Genomic DNA, 14145 nt, shown 5'->3' with positions numbered 1-14145 from the left:
TGGACCCGCTACACATTATGACACATTTTATTGTATATCGCATCTGCCTATCGAACCTTGCAAAGCGCCGATTGCGATAAAGCATACCGACCCACTTAAGCATTGTAACATGGCTTAATAATAATATCGCATCCGGCATATCAGGAGCCATATATCACATACATTGTAAAGCCCTATCCTCCTACAAGCGTCGATTACGATTTCATTGCGGACCGGATAAAGTATAGATGCTGGTGTAATAATTCTTGAAGTCCACCCTTTAGCGAGTTTTGCATGTTTTTCATATATTTCCTGTGTATTTTAAAAATGCCTTGTGCGTGGTGTGAAGGAAAAAATGCATATGATAACGGTTCTGATAGTTTAGGAGGCTTAACTAAAGCTGATGGCGATTGCGATTGGGACGTGGCATGTCCATTACACTATAAAGTCCTGAGTATGTCCATGATGATTGAAAAAAAAAGGAGCATTGTTACAGCTTAACTTGGAATATTTGTTCCATGTGTGTTATTCGGTCCTCGTCGTTGAATCAACGTGTCTTAGGAGTGTTTGTGAGCATGAAGAGACAAAGGGAGCCACAGTGACCAAGGAGGGAAGCTGAAGGATCAAGCGATGCAGAGGAAACTACAGAGACCGAGGAGGAAGCCAAAGAGCTAGCGAAAAGAGGAAACCGATAGATAGAGGTATGTGGAATGCATAAAAACAGGAAAAACAAAGAACAATGTCGGTGTTGAACATTGTGGAAATAAGCTGGAGGAGAGATAGGTAGCTAGAGTATCCAACAGAACAGAAAAGGGGCCAAAGGACCAATAGGATGTAGGTTTTAACCCCATACAGAAATTACCTGCATACGAATTCTAAAAACACAGAAAATAAACAATGCGAGAGAGCATAACACATAAAACACATATACACAAAGATTTTCCCCTGGATCCCAAAACTGGGACTACCAACTTGATTTTTCATTATCTTCCTTTCAATCTTATAATACATATTTGTACATGCCGAAGCATCCAATACCATGGATCGAAAAACCATCACGTCCAATACCATGGACTGAAAACCGTTGTGTCCAAAAACATGTGCGAAAATCATGAACAAAACCATAGGTGGGTCCACCCAACCTAACATAAGGTCCAAAACCAAAATTTTCCAGGGCGCTGCCCTGGACCCCATAAAGTGGGGTTATGGGTACACCTCAAACCCCTTGTGACACACCCCCCCACCACTACACAATCAACGCAATGAAGGGGGGCTCTGGCCCTCCTCTAACCCCCTGGTTAACTATGTGGGATAGTCGTGGAAAGAATATAACACAACCCAACATTCTCCCACTTGTTGTTTTCTTTCCACAGGGGGCCACAAGAGAGCTTAGTCATTTTTTTAGCCCTGAAATGCCCATTGTCTCTCTACACAAAGAGAACTTCAAAGTGTCCACCTTTACCAGCAACACTTTTTTTTCTTCTATCATATCCCTCACAAAGTGATACTGAACATCAATTTGCTTTGTATAATGATATCCGGGGTTCTTTGCTAAAAAAATTTCACTTTGGCTATCATAGTCTATCCTTATAGCTCCCTGTACTAACCCCATACTTGAACACAATCTCTGCAACCGAACTGCTTCCTTGCTTGCATGAGTGGCTACCATGTATTCTACCTCTATAGTTGATAGTGCCACTACAGATTGTTTCTTACTCATCCTACTGACTACACCTCCAAATAGGTTAAACACATACCCACTTGTAGATCTTCTCTGATCCAGATCTCCAACCCAGTCTGCATCAACAAAGCCACGAATATCCAACATTCTATCCAATCCTGATCTTCCTTGGTAGCACAAACCATAATCACCAGTGCCACACAAATACCTGAAAACCCGCTTCACTACTGTTGAGTTCTCCTTCCCTTGTTTTGACATAAACCTGCTCAATACTCCCACTGCATGTGCAATGTCTGGTCTAATACAAACCATTGCATACATTAGGCTACCAACTACAGTTGCATATGGACCATGGGATATGTCCTCTTCCTCTTCTTGTGATTTGGAACACTGTTCAGTAGATAACCTCACACCTACAGGAATAGGAACCTTCACCGATTTACTATCCTGCATATTAAACCTCTGTAGTATTGTCTTGACATACTTCCTTTGGTTTAACCAGAGCTTCCTCTTTGCCCAATCTCTTTTAATTTCCATGCCCAAAATATAGTTTGCAGCACCAAGATCTTTCATGTCGAATTTGGAGGACAATTGGGTCTTCAAATCCTGGATAATTTCTTTGTCATTTTCAACTAGCAACATATATTCCACGTACAAGACCAAATAAATAACATGGTCACCAATTAATTTAAAATACACACAATGATCTGCTTTGCTTCTGGTGAAGCCAAGTCCCCGTATAAATGTATCAAATTTCTGATACCACATCCTTGGTGACTGTTGTAACCCATACAAAGACTTCTTTAACTTGCATACCAGTTCTTTCTTACCCTTCACCGCAAAGCCTTCAGTTTGATTCATGTATATTTCCTCTTCCAGATCCCCATGAAGAAATGTTGTCTTCACATCCATTTGTTCTACCTCAAAATCAAAAGCAGCAGCAATAGATAAAAGTAATCTAATAGAAGTTACCTTGGCAGCAGGAGAAAAATATCACCAAAATCAATTCCCGACACCTGGGAATAACCTTTTTCTACCAACCGAGCTTTGTATTTCTCCACCTTTCATTCTGCATTTGTCTTCTTCTTGAACACCCATTTGCTGCCAATGGGTTTCATTCCAGCCGGCAACTCCACCAAATCCCAAGCCTCATTTTTGTGCAAAGATGCCATTTCATCAACCATGGCCTCTTTCTAGAGTTTGCCATCCTCTGAATCTACTGCTTCCTTCACAATTCTGGGATCATCGTCAATAATAGATAAAACAAAATTTGAACAGAAAGCATATGGACTATACCTTTTTGGCTGCCTTCTTTCTCGAACTGATATTCTCACACCCAGAGTTTGTGGCTCTTCATCTTCTGATTCCTCCTCTACTGTAGGGTCTGATTCTTCCTCCTTAAGCTCAAAATCTATCTTCTTAGGTTCCTTTGGTTGGACTTCATGTTTAATAATATATTTTACCTCTCTGAACACCACATCTCAATTGTACACAACCTTCCCTGTGACTGGGTTCCAAAGCTTATAACCCTTTAAACCATCCTTATAACCAATAAAGATGCACTTTTCAAATTTACTATCCAACTTGGTTCATTTGTCCTTTGGAACTTGTACATATGCATCACATCGAAATACCCTCAGATGTGAAAGAGAGGGTTTCTTACTAGTCCATACCTCTTCTGGAGTCTTATCCTCCAACGCTAATGAAGGTGACCTGTTGACCAGGTAACATGCAATATCCACCGCCTCTGCCCAGAATTCCTATCCTCACCTGGCACCACTGAGCATGCTTCTTGCCCTTTCCATCAACATCTTATTCATTCTTTTTGAAACTCCATTTTGCTGAGGTGTATATGGAGTAGTCTTCTATCATGCTATACCACACTTCTTACAGAATTCTTCAAATTCCTTGCTCAAAACTCTCCACCATTATCTATCCTCAGCACCTTTATCTTCTTCTCTGTTTGATTTTCCACAAGAGCCTTATATTCTTTAAACCTGTCAAAAGCTTCAGATTTCTTCTTTAGGAAATATATCCATGTATTCCTTGAGAAGTAATCTATAAATGATACATAGTACATAGACTTACCCAATGATGGAACCTTCACAGGTCCAAACACATCACTATGCACAAGCTCTAATATATATTTTACCCTCTTACTACCAGAGGGGAAACTCACCCGATTTTGCTTCCCATATACACAATTTTCTTAGAAATCAAAATCCAGAGAGCTATTACTCATACCTTCTACCATACCTTTACCATGAAGTATTTGAAGGCCCTTCTCTCCAATATGTCCAAGCCTTTGATGCCATAGCATGGTCTTCTCTCTAGACACCACTAGATTTTCTGCTCCACTTTTAGGAACCACAGAACTGTTGCACCCGTCAACAATAGTGCTACCTTGCAACTTGTACACAGTTCCAATCTGAACTCCCCACATCAATACCAGTTCTCCCCAAACCATCTTGCAGGGATCCTTCTCGAACACTGTTTTTACTCCTGCATCATTGAACTTGCTTACAGAAATTAGATTTATGGCCAATGTAGGAATATGCAGAACACCTGGAAGTGTTCTAACCCTTCCACCTTGTAACTTCAACTTTACGTTTCCACGACTAACGATTCTAGCCTTCCTATCATCCCCTAAGAAGACATCACCACCATCATATTTCTCATACTCACAGAACCACTCTCTATGGGGAGTGAAGTGGAAGGATGCACCTGAGTCAATCAACCATGCCTCATGATCTACATCTGTACTTGAAGAAGCCAAGTACACATCCCCACCTTCATCTGAGGTGGTTTTTGCCTCTGCAGAAGGAGCATCATCATATCCCTTTCCTTTATCAGGAGCTTTAGATTTAAAATCCTTTTTGTATTTCCCTTCCTTTCCACATTTCCAGCACACCAATTTTACAGGTTTTCCCGGAGATTTAGATCTCCCTCTAGATTTAGATCTTCCACTCGATGACTTATTTTTGTTTCTGTTCTGGGACCTTCCTCATACAGATAATGCATCACCTTTCTGGCTCTCCATATTTTTCCATCTCATCTCCTCCATCAGCAAGGATGAGACCATTTCATCAAATTGCAAGGCAGTTGCATTGTTACCTATTGCAATAACCATACTAACCCACGAATCTGGTAGAGAACACAATAAACTAATGCACTTATCTTCATCTCAAATTTTAATATCAATAGATGCTAACTAACTTACCATAGTATTAAATGCATTCAGATGCTCTGTCACCGAGTCTCCATCTTTCATCCTCAGCTTATATAGCTTTTTTCGTAGGAATATTTTATTCACCGGAGACTTAGATTGGTACAAAGTCCCTAACTTGTCCCACAAAGCCTTCACCATAGCTTCCCGTGATAAATTCATCAATACTGAATATGAGACACACAATCATATTTTTCTCTTTGCCTTCTGATCTAACTTCTTCCATTCTTCATCGAACACTCCCATTGGTTTAGTACCCAGATCTACCGCGATCCATTGATCTTTATCCACCAACAGATCCTCCATCTTGAGTTTCCACAACTCAAAACTCTGACCATTAAATTTCTCGATCTCTATTTTTCCATTGCTCGCCATCTTCTTTCACCACCAGAATCGATCTTGTAGATCTCCCACTGAACAGGGTCTACCACAGGCCTGAGTGAAACCCCTCAGCAAAAAAGGCATCCCCTTGAAGCCAAAACTGCTCTGATACCAAATGTAGGTTTTAACCTTGTACAGAAATTACCTGCATACGAATTCTAAAAACACAAAAAATAAAGAATTCGAGAGCATAACACATAAAACACATATACACTGAGATTTTCCCTTGGATCCCAAAACCGGGACTACCAGCTTGATTTTTCATTATGTTCCTTTCAATGTTATAATACATATTTATACATGCCGAAGCATCCAATACCATGGACCGAAAAACCATTGTGTCCAATACCATGGACCGAAAACCATCGCGTCCAAAAACATGTGCGAAAATCATGCACAAAACCATAGGTGGGTCCACCCAACCTAAGATAGGGTTTGAAACCAAAATTTTCCATGGCGCTACCTTGGACCCCATAAAGTGGGGTTATGGGTACGCCTCAAACCCCCTGTGACCCCCCTCCCCCCCCCCACTACACAATCGGCGCAACGAAGGGGGGCTCCGCCCCCCCCTCTAACCGCTTGGTTAACTACGTGGGCTAGTCGTGGAAAGAATATAACATAACCCAACATAGGCAGGAGAGTGTTGAAGGGGAGAAGTAGCCAGTAGAGAAACAGTCATGCTAAAGCATTCACTGTGACATGAAAACGGATTCTTGAACAAAAAGTTGTTCTTATGCAGAGTTTAGTGCAGCTAGCAGTGGACTAACTAAAGCTATGTGGAGACATCATCAGAGCTCATGAAGGATATTGGAGACTCTATGTGGGAAGTATGAAGAGTTGTAAAGACTCCATTACAAGAAAGCTAGTTGTCATTGATGTTGTAGCATGGAGAATGCATGCAAGCTATAAACAGACAGAACTCAGTAGAGAAGAGTTCTGAGAGCAGAAAATTACTATCAAACATACCCTGTCAAGATTGGGTTGGAACCCTTGGGGTTGGTCCCTCAGAAGTGAGAAGGATTGGAGTCCTTTGAGCTAATGCCTCAAAGGTAAGAAGGATATGAATCCTTTGGGATTGGTGCCTCAGAAGTAGGAAGGATAGGTGTCCTTTGGATTGGTGTCTCAGGAAATGGAAGGATTGAAGTCCTTGGGAGTTGGTGCTCCTAAGTCCAAGATTGGTACCTTGGCGAAATAGAGTTGGAGCTATGGAGGTTGGAGCCTCACCAAACTCCAAGTTGGTGCTTGGAAACTGATTGCAACCATATATATATTGTATCTATTTTACTACAAATATTATATTAATAAAAGAATTTATTCTTGTTGTTCACCTTGTGTTCTGAATATTAATGTTTTAACTCGTAAAAGACTAGTCGAAAAAAGAAATATTGATTCACCCCCCCCCATTAGTATTTCCAACAATTGGTATCAGAGCGAGTACCTTCATTCAAAACCTAACAGCTTGAAGGTTGATCTTTAGAACACAAATGGCGAAGTCAAGGAAGAAAGTCTTCAATCCTCCTAAGGACATGTCTCCCTCTACTACTAAAATAGAAGACAATCAATTTGACGAGGCTCCAAGGCTCAATGGGAATTTTAATTTATGGGAATCAAGAATGAGGAATTTCCTACAGACTTGAGGCATTGAAATCTGGAAATCAGTGATTGTTGATAGCAAGATGGATGAAGAACCCAAGGTGTACAATGCAAAAGCAATGAAGGAAATCTTGAATGGGCTACCTGATTTTGTAAAGAACAATCTAGGAAAATGTTCATCAGCAAAGGGCATATGGGAAAAACTTCATGACCTCCACTCAAAAGCAGCATTGACCATGACCATCAGTCAAGAAGATGATGGAAATCTAGAAGGAAATCCAAAACCCATCATAGAAGATGAACATGAGAATGATGACATCAAGGCTAAAGCAGACCTAGAAGATGAAGAGAATGAAAAATATTTTGTAGAAGAACTACTCTCTCAACTTATGATTGCCATGGAAGAAATTAACAATTTGAAAAAGGAAAATGAGGAACTTAAGAAGATAACACTAGTTGGTGACCAAGATCAAACAAGGAATAAAGCTGACCTCATCAAGCTTCAAGTACAAGAAAGGGATGAAGAGCTTGCCAAGCTTAAGAAGGAATTTCATCAAAGTAAAATAAAGCATCATGAAGAAGTCATATCCATGACAAATCAATTGAATAAACCAAAGAATTAGGAAGATACCTTGTCAAGTCAACTTGAACAAAGGCACAAGAGCTTGAACAAACTTGAAGAAGAGATTGGTTAGTACAAGGTAGAGGTCTCCTCTCTCAAGTATCAACTACAAGAAGCAAGGAAACAAGCACAAGGAGCTTAAAAGATCATGGAGAGTAGTCAAGAAAAGAATGAAGAAATCTTCAAAATGAAGTCAGATATCATCTCCCTTATAACAGAAGCAGATGAATCTACTCGTATCAAGGAAGAAATTTGGAAACAACTCGCTAAGAAGAATAATGAGTGTAAAAGATTGGAAAAAGAGATTGTCTTCCTCAGAAAAAAGGTTGAAAGGATGAACAAAATCTTGAAGAGCTCTTAGGCCTTGGATGACATGCTCAACTATCATAGATTTCCATTTGATAAATCAAGTCTCGAGTATGCAGGTGAATCCTCAAACAAGAATGATAATGCTTCAAAAAAAAGGGATGTGAAGAACTCAGAAAGAAATGGTGATGCTCCCAGTTCCAACAAAGGCAAGGAGAAAAATCAAGGCTACAATAGAAGAAAATTCTACTCCAAGAAGAAATCTAGATCATGTGAAAGATGCGAGAGGCAATGGTTACCATCAAAGGATCTCAAGGCAGAAAGGCTTCAGAAGTACATCAAGGAAATCTCCATCTCCTAGGTACCAACGTTCATTTTTTGGTTATTGTTATTCTAGTACAAACTTTGGTCACATGGAAAAAAACTATAAAGCATATCATAAAGATATATGTTATGGTCTCCAACCATCTCATATAGATAGGTATTATGGTCTCGAACAATCTCCAAGAAACACTTTTGCAGGAAGAAATCATGAATTCTTATTCATGAACAATGTAGAATGCTTCAAGTGTCATAACATTGGTCATATGGAACATGATTGTAACTTATCTTGGGCTCTTACACAAGATAGAACCATGTGAAAGGAGAAAGTTACACAAGTATGGAGAGGAAAGAAAATACAATCCGAAAGTCCCTTGAGCTCTCCAGCCAACAACATATGTCATTGGCCTAAATTTTGACAATCTAAGCATTTCATGGGAAGACTCTGCCAAAAGGAGATGATGCATATAGTTAGGGGGAGCCTGTGATTCTTCATCATTATCGCAGACACTATTAGCGAAAAGGGTCCTGATGAAATCCTTGTTGAGCTATATTAATAATCGTTCTTTGATGAAGATCATTTCTGAGGAGTACTCCATTGAAGAATATGATCCTGTAACGATTCTTTAGACTGTTGTTAAAGATGCTTTCCACTTAATCACTAAGTATTATTTGGAGCAACAGAGAAAGTCATCTAATGCTAGAGAAATAGGGCAAATAATTATGGTGTTGATATTATAAATGCTAAATGTCTTGACTCAGGGATTTGATTTGAGAACAGATAAATTATGGACACTAATGGAGGCAATCTTCAAACAAACATATACATTTGTAATGGAGTTTGAAGTAAGAGCAACTGGAAGCATATAGCAAAACTGAAGCATTGCAAAAAGTTGCAAGTCAGCATAATGATTTTTAAAAGATAGTCACAGATTGGATATCTAAATATGCTAGGGAAATAACTTGTTGAGATATGTACAAGAACACAGGGAAAATATGGATCATAGAAAGGAGAATGTGGTGCAGTAAAATATAACTTATGCTAAGACTGGTCACTAAGAAAATATAGCAATAGTAAGGCCCAACCTCTCACCATTTCATCCAAATGCAGTGATGTTGAATAATGGATGGAAGTGAATCAAGGAGAAGCACATAGACACAAAGGAACTCAGATCTGAAGAAAGAAAACTAGAAAGAAAATTTCAGTGGCATTTTCTCTTGATTCAGACTATGAAGACCTCTCAATTCTGACTGTGGAGATAACAACATGGATTGAAGCATAAAAACCTAGACTTGGACACTTGGTGTATGGCTATTTGCAATCTGATTGAAAGCATTGAAGTAAAGAATTTTTTAAGCATTGTTAAATCCATGATAAAGTAGTTCTGAGACATGAAGAGGAATAATGTGTTAATTGATGATAAATCATCAATCCTTATATCTTGAGTAAAAAGAAGAAGAGTGCTATGACAGGGTGAGTCAAGGACCCATGAAGATCTACCATTCATGAAGAACAAAAGTAGTTTGATAGGGGGAGTCCCAGAGCACTCCTTTGCCATTGATGTCAAAGGGGGAGAGAAGAAGAATATTGCCATCAATAACAAAGGGGGAGATTGTTGACCTAGGTTGTCATTGATGTCAATATGGAAATATTCTGGATACTAGATGATGAGATGGAGCCAAGGGGAAGCATAATAGATCCATGAAGAGATAGGAGCAAGGCCATCAGGGTAGCTATGCCATAAGCTAGAGGAGTTAACAAGAGAGGCATATCAGAAAAGGCAGAAACCATCAAGGTATGAAGGTATAAGAGGAGGTCTTTGAAAGACACTGCCAAGCCAGAGGAGCCACATTGGAGCAAGAGGAGCCAGAGGAGGCAAAACAGAGCTATCGGAGCTATAGTAGGAGCCATATATATATATATTTCATATATATATATATATATATATATATATATATATATATATATATATATATATATATATATATATGCCAAACAGAGCCATCAGAGCAATGGAGGAAGTAGACAAAGTTATTGGGGGCTATTGGAGCAATGTATGCCACAAAATGGTCATATGCATGCAAATGAGCTATCGGGAACCATATATGCCATAGATTACACTATCAGTAGCTATCGAAGGCAAAAAGACTTAGTTGGATGGCATATACACTATTGGGGGTAGAAAGACTTAGTTATATGCAAATACACTATCGGAGGTGCAAATGGAGGCCAAAACATATATATAAGCAAATACACTATCAGAGATAGAAGACTGAGCTATAGTGGAATACACTATTGGAAAAACAGATATATATATATATATATATATATATATATATATATATATATATATATATATATATATATCGGCGACAGTGTAAATCGGCGGTTCAGATATGTGCCATCACCCCAAACCCCCGATTACGATACATATATGTGGACCCGACGACATATATGTTTGGGTATATAAATAGGTGAAGTCCAGGTAGTATTTCATATGTATCGTTATGTATGCAGGCACTTGCAAATTGCAACATATAAATATATATATATATATATATATATATATATATATATATATATATATATATATATATATATATCTAATGGACCCACTGCACATTATGAAACGTTGTATTGTATATCGCATCCACTTATTGGACCTTGCAAAGCACCGATTGCGGTAAAGCATGCAGACCCGCTTAAACATTGTAACATGGCTTAATAATAATATTGCATTCGTCATATCGGGAGTCGTGTATCGCATACATTGTAAAGCCCTGTCCTCCTACAAGCACCGATTGCGATTTCACTGCGGACTCGATATAGTATAGATGCGGGCATAATTATTCTTGAAGTCTGCCCTTTAGAGATTTTCGCTTTTTTTTTCAAATATTTCCTATGTAGTTCAAAAATGCCTTGCACGTGATGTGAAGGAAAAAATTCATATAATAACGGTTCCAATAGTTCAAGAGGCTAAACTAAAGCTGATGGCGATTGTGATTGGGACGTGGCATGTACGTTACATTGTAAAGTCCTGAGTATGTCCATGATGATTGAAACAAAGAAGGAGTGTTGTTACAACATAACATGGAATATGTGTTCCTCGTGAGTTATTCGGTCCTTGTTGTGGAATCAACGTGTCTCAGGAGTGTTGGTGAGCACGAAGAGACAGAGGGAGCCACAATGACCAAGGAGGGAAGCTGAAGGATCAAGCGATGTAGACGAAACTATAGAGACTGAGGAGGAAGCCAAAGAGCTAGCAAAAAGAGGAAACCGACAGACAGAGGCATGAGGAACGCATAAAAAAAGGAAAAATAGAGAACAGTGTGGGTGTTGAACATTGTGGAAATAAGCCGGAGGAGACAGAGGCAACTAGAGTATCCAGCAGAACAAAAAAGGGGCCAAAGGACCAACAAGACAAGAGGCAGTCGAAGGAGACAAGTAGCTAGCAGAGAAATAGTCATGCTGAAGCATTCACTGTGACATTAGAATAGATGCTTGAACAGAAAGTTGTTCTTATGTAGACTTTAGTGCAACTAGTAGTGGACTAACTAAAGCTGTGTGGAGACATCATCTGAGGTCATGAAGGCTATTGGAGACTCTTTGTGGGTAGTATGAAGATTTGTAAAGACTCCTTCACAAGAAAACTAGTTGTTATTGATGTTGTAGCATGGAGACTATAGGGAAGCTATAAATAGAAAGAACTCATTAGAAAAGAGTTTTGAGAGCAAAAAATACTGTCAAACATGCATTGAAAAGATTGGGTTGGAACCCTTGGGGTTGGTGCCTCAAAAGTGAGAAGGATTGGAGTCCTTGGAGCTGATGCCTCAAAAGTAAGAAGGATAGGAGTTCTTTTTGATTGGTGCCTCAGAAGTAGGAAGGATAGGTGTCCCTGGGATTGGTGTCTCAGGAAATGGAAGGAATGAAGTCCTTGGGAGTTGGTGCTCCTATGTCCAAGATTAGTACCTTGGTGAAATAGAGTTGGAGCTGTGGAGGTTGGAGCCTCACCAAAGTCCAAGTTGGTGCTTGACAACTGATTGCAACCATCTATATATTGTATCTATTTTATCGCAAAGGTTATATTAATAAAAGGATTTATTCTTGTTGTTCACCTTGTGTTCTGAATATAAATGTTTTAACTGGTAAAACACTAGTTGGAAAAAGAAATACTGGTTCACCCCCCCTCTCAGTATTTCCAACACCTATGGGCCTGCTTATCGACCTCTCATGCCTTTTAACACTCAATTACCTTTCTTGGCTACACTTGAGTTTCCAGGTGTATCACACCTTACGAATGATCCAATCCTTCATTTGTTGTACTGGCCGCCAGTGCTGTCCAAGATACCAAGTGATTGCCCAAAGTTCGATGGAAAAGCTAAAGAAGATCCTTAGGCCCATCTGATGACATATCACCTCTGGTGCTCGTCGAACTCATACGTGGACGATTCCATTCGTCTTCATATTTTCCAACAAACCCTCACGGGTGCTGCAGCGAAATGTTACATCGAGCTACCTTGAAGTACTTTCCAATACTTCAGTTTGTTAGCCATGGCTTTCCTCACACATCTTCTGTTGTCGGTTTGGTACGAAATTGGCACCTATTTCTCACATCACTTAAACAAGACACTGCGATGCAGATCTTTGATCATATCCATGAATGGAGACGTAGACGTTGCCTGATCAAATTCAAGATAGCTAATCAGTTTCTCACTGAATGGTTTACCAAATCATTCGTAGCCCCAATTGCTCGCGATATAACTATGGGTGGATGCGTCACTGAAGAACAAGCCATTACCCATGCCCAGTACTTGGATCTAGTTTACTCTCCATCTGGCACTTTATACAAGTTGTTACCCAATGCTTCGCAGCCATCATTTGATCCCACAGCATCAAAGTCACCAGCTGTCCCTCCCGTCGATGGAATTATTGGTTCCGTATCCCAGACCCCTGCCAAAAATTCTTCTAAACAGAATTCGATCCTGGATACGGCTCCTAATAGTTCATCTCATAATCCACCTGGCCCTAGTAAAACCTTAGAGGTCCACACTTTTCAGTCTACCACAGCAGACAAATCCTCGACAGGAAAAAAAGAAAGGCAAAGGCAAAGCTAAAGCTGATGCCCTGAAAAATAGTCCTCCCAAATCATCTGCTGGTGAATCTTTGCAACAGAAACCTAAGTATCCCTCCCTCATTTATAAGGACGCTCACCACACTGAGGATTGTCCTCGATGATGCGAAGATAGTCCTCTGCTCAAAGGGATCCCTGTTTTCCTTAAAGAGTTATTTCCGTCTTAGCAGACCCAAATGGTAGACCAACCCCAATTTGCTTCCTCTAGATCTCAAGTGTTTATGACGAGCACACCCATTAATGTGGCCACCTAGTCGAAAGATTGTCAAACTCCAGATCCGACAACTGGGAAAGAAAAAAAAGCTATCCCTTCTTCTTCTACCCCAAGTTTTGGCCCTCTCCAAATCGAGCTCCCTAACCCTAATTCCACTATGTAGCCACCCTCTCGAGGTGTGCTACGGAAATCCTCGTATAATCCTAATGCCCGAGCCGCTTAGCACTACAATATTGTTGAGGATTTGGCTCAGGCGCTATCAGCCATGTCAAATCTCGAGGTACTCCAAAGCTGCACATCGTAGCATAAATATTTACTGTCAACTATCAGGGACATCGATCCCACTGATTATAATTTGATATGTTTTGATCAAAACCATGTTCCACGACTCCCTCATCAGATTTCCTTTCTTATTCAGGTAATCATTAATGAGAAGACCATCAATCGCACTCTCATCGATGAAGGTGCCTCCACTTGCATCATGTCAACTGCATGTTGGAAGGCTATTGGCTCCCCTGCACTGAGCCAGTCTTCGAACACTTTGGAAGCTTTCAATGGGCGCAATTTGCGACCCTTCGATGTCTTACCTAGCCTTACCATCACCTTGGAAGGTAAGACAGGGCATCTCAAAGTAGAGATTGTTGACGTCAATCTCAATTATAATCCTCTAATCAGTTGAAGTTGGACTCA

This window comes from Pinus tabuliformis, chromosome 2_2 (genome assembly GCF_031772625.1).
Source record: "Pinus tabuliformis cultivar Carrire ecotype Pingquan chromosome 2_2, CPIR1, whole genome shotgun sequence".
Lineage (NCBI taxonomy): Eukaryota > Viridiplantae > Streptophyta > Pinopsida > Pinales > Pinaceae > Pinus > Pinus tabuliformis.
This window is presented reverse-complemented; position numbering follows the sequence as displayed.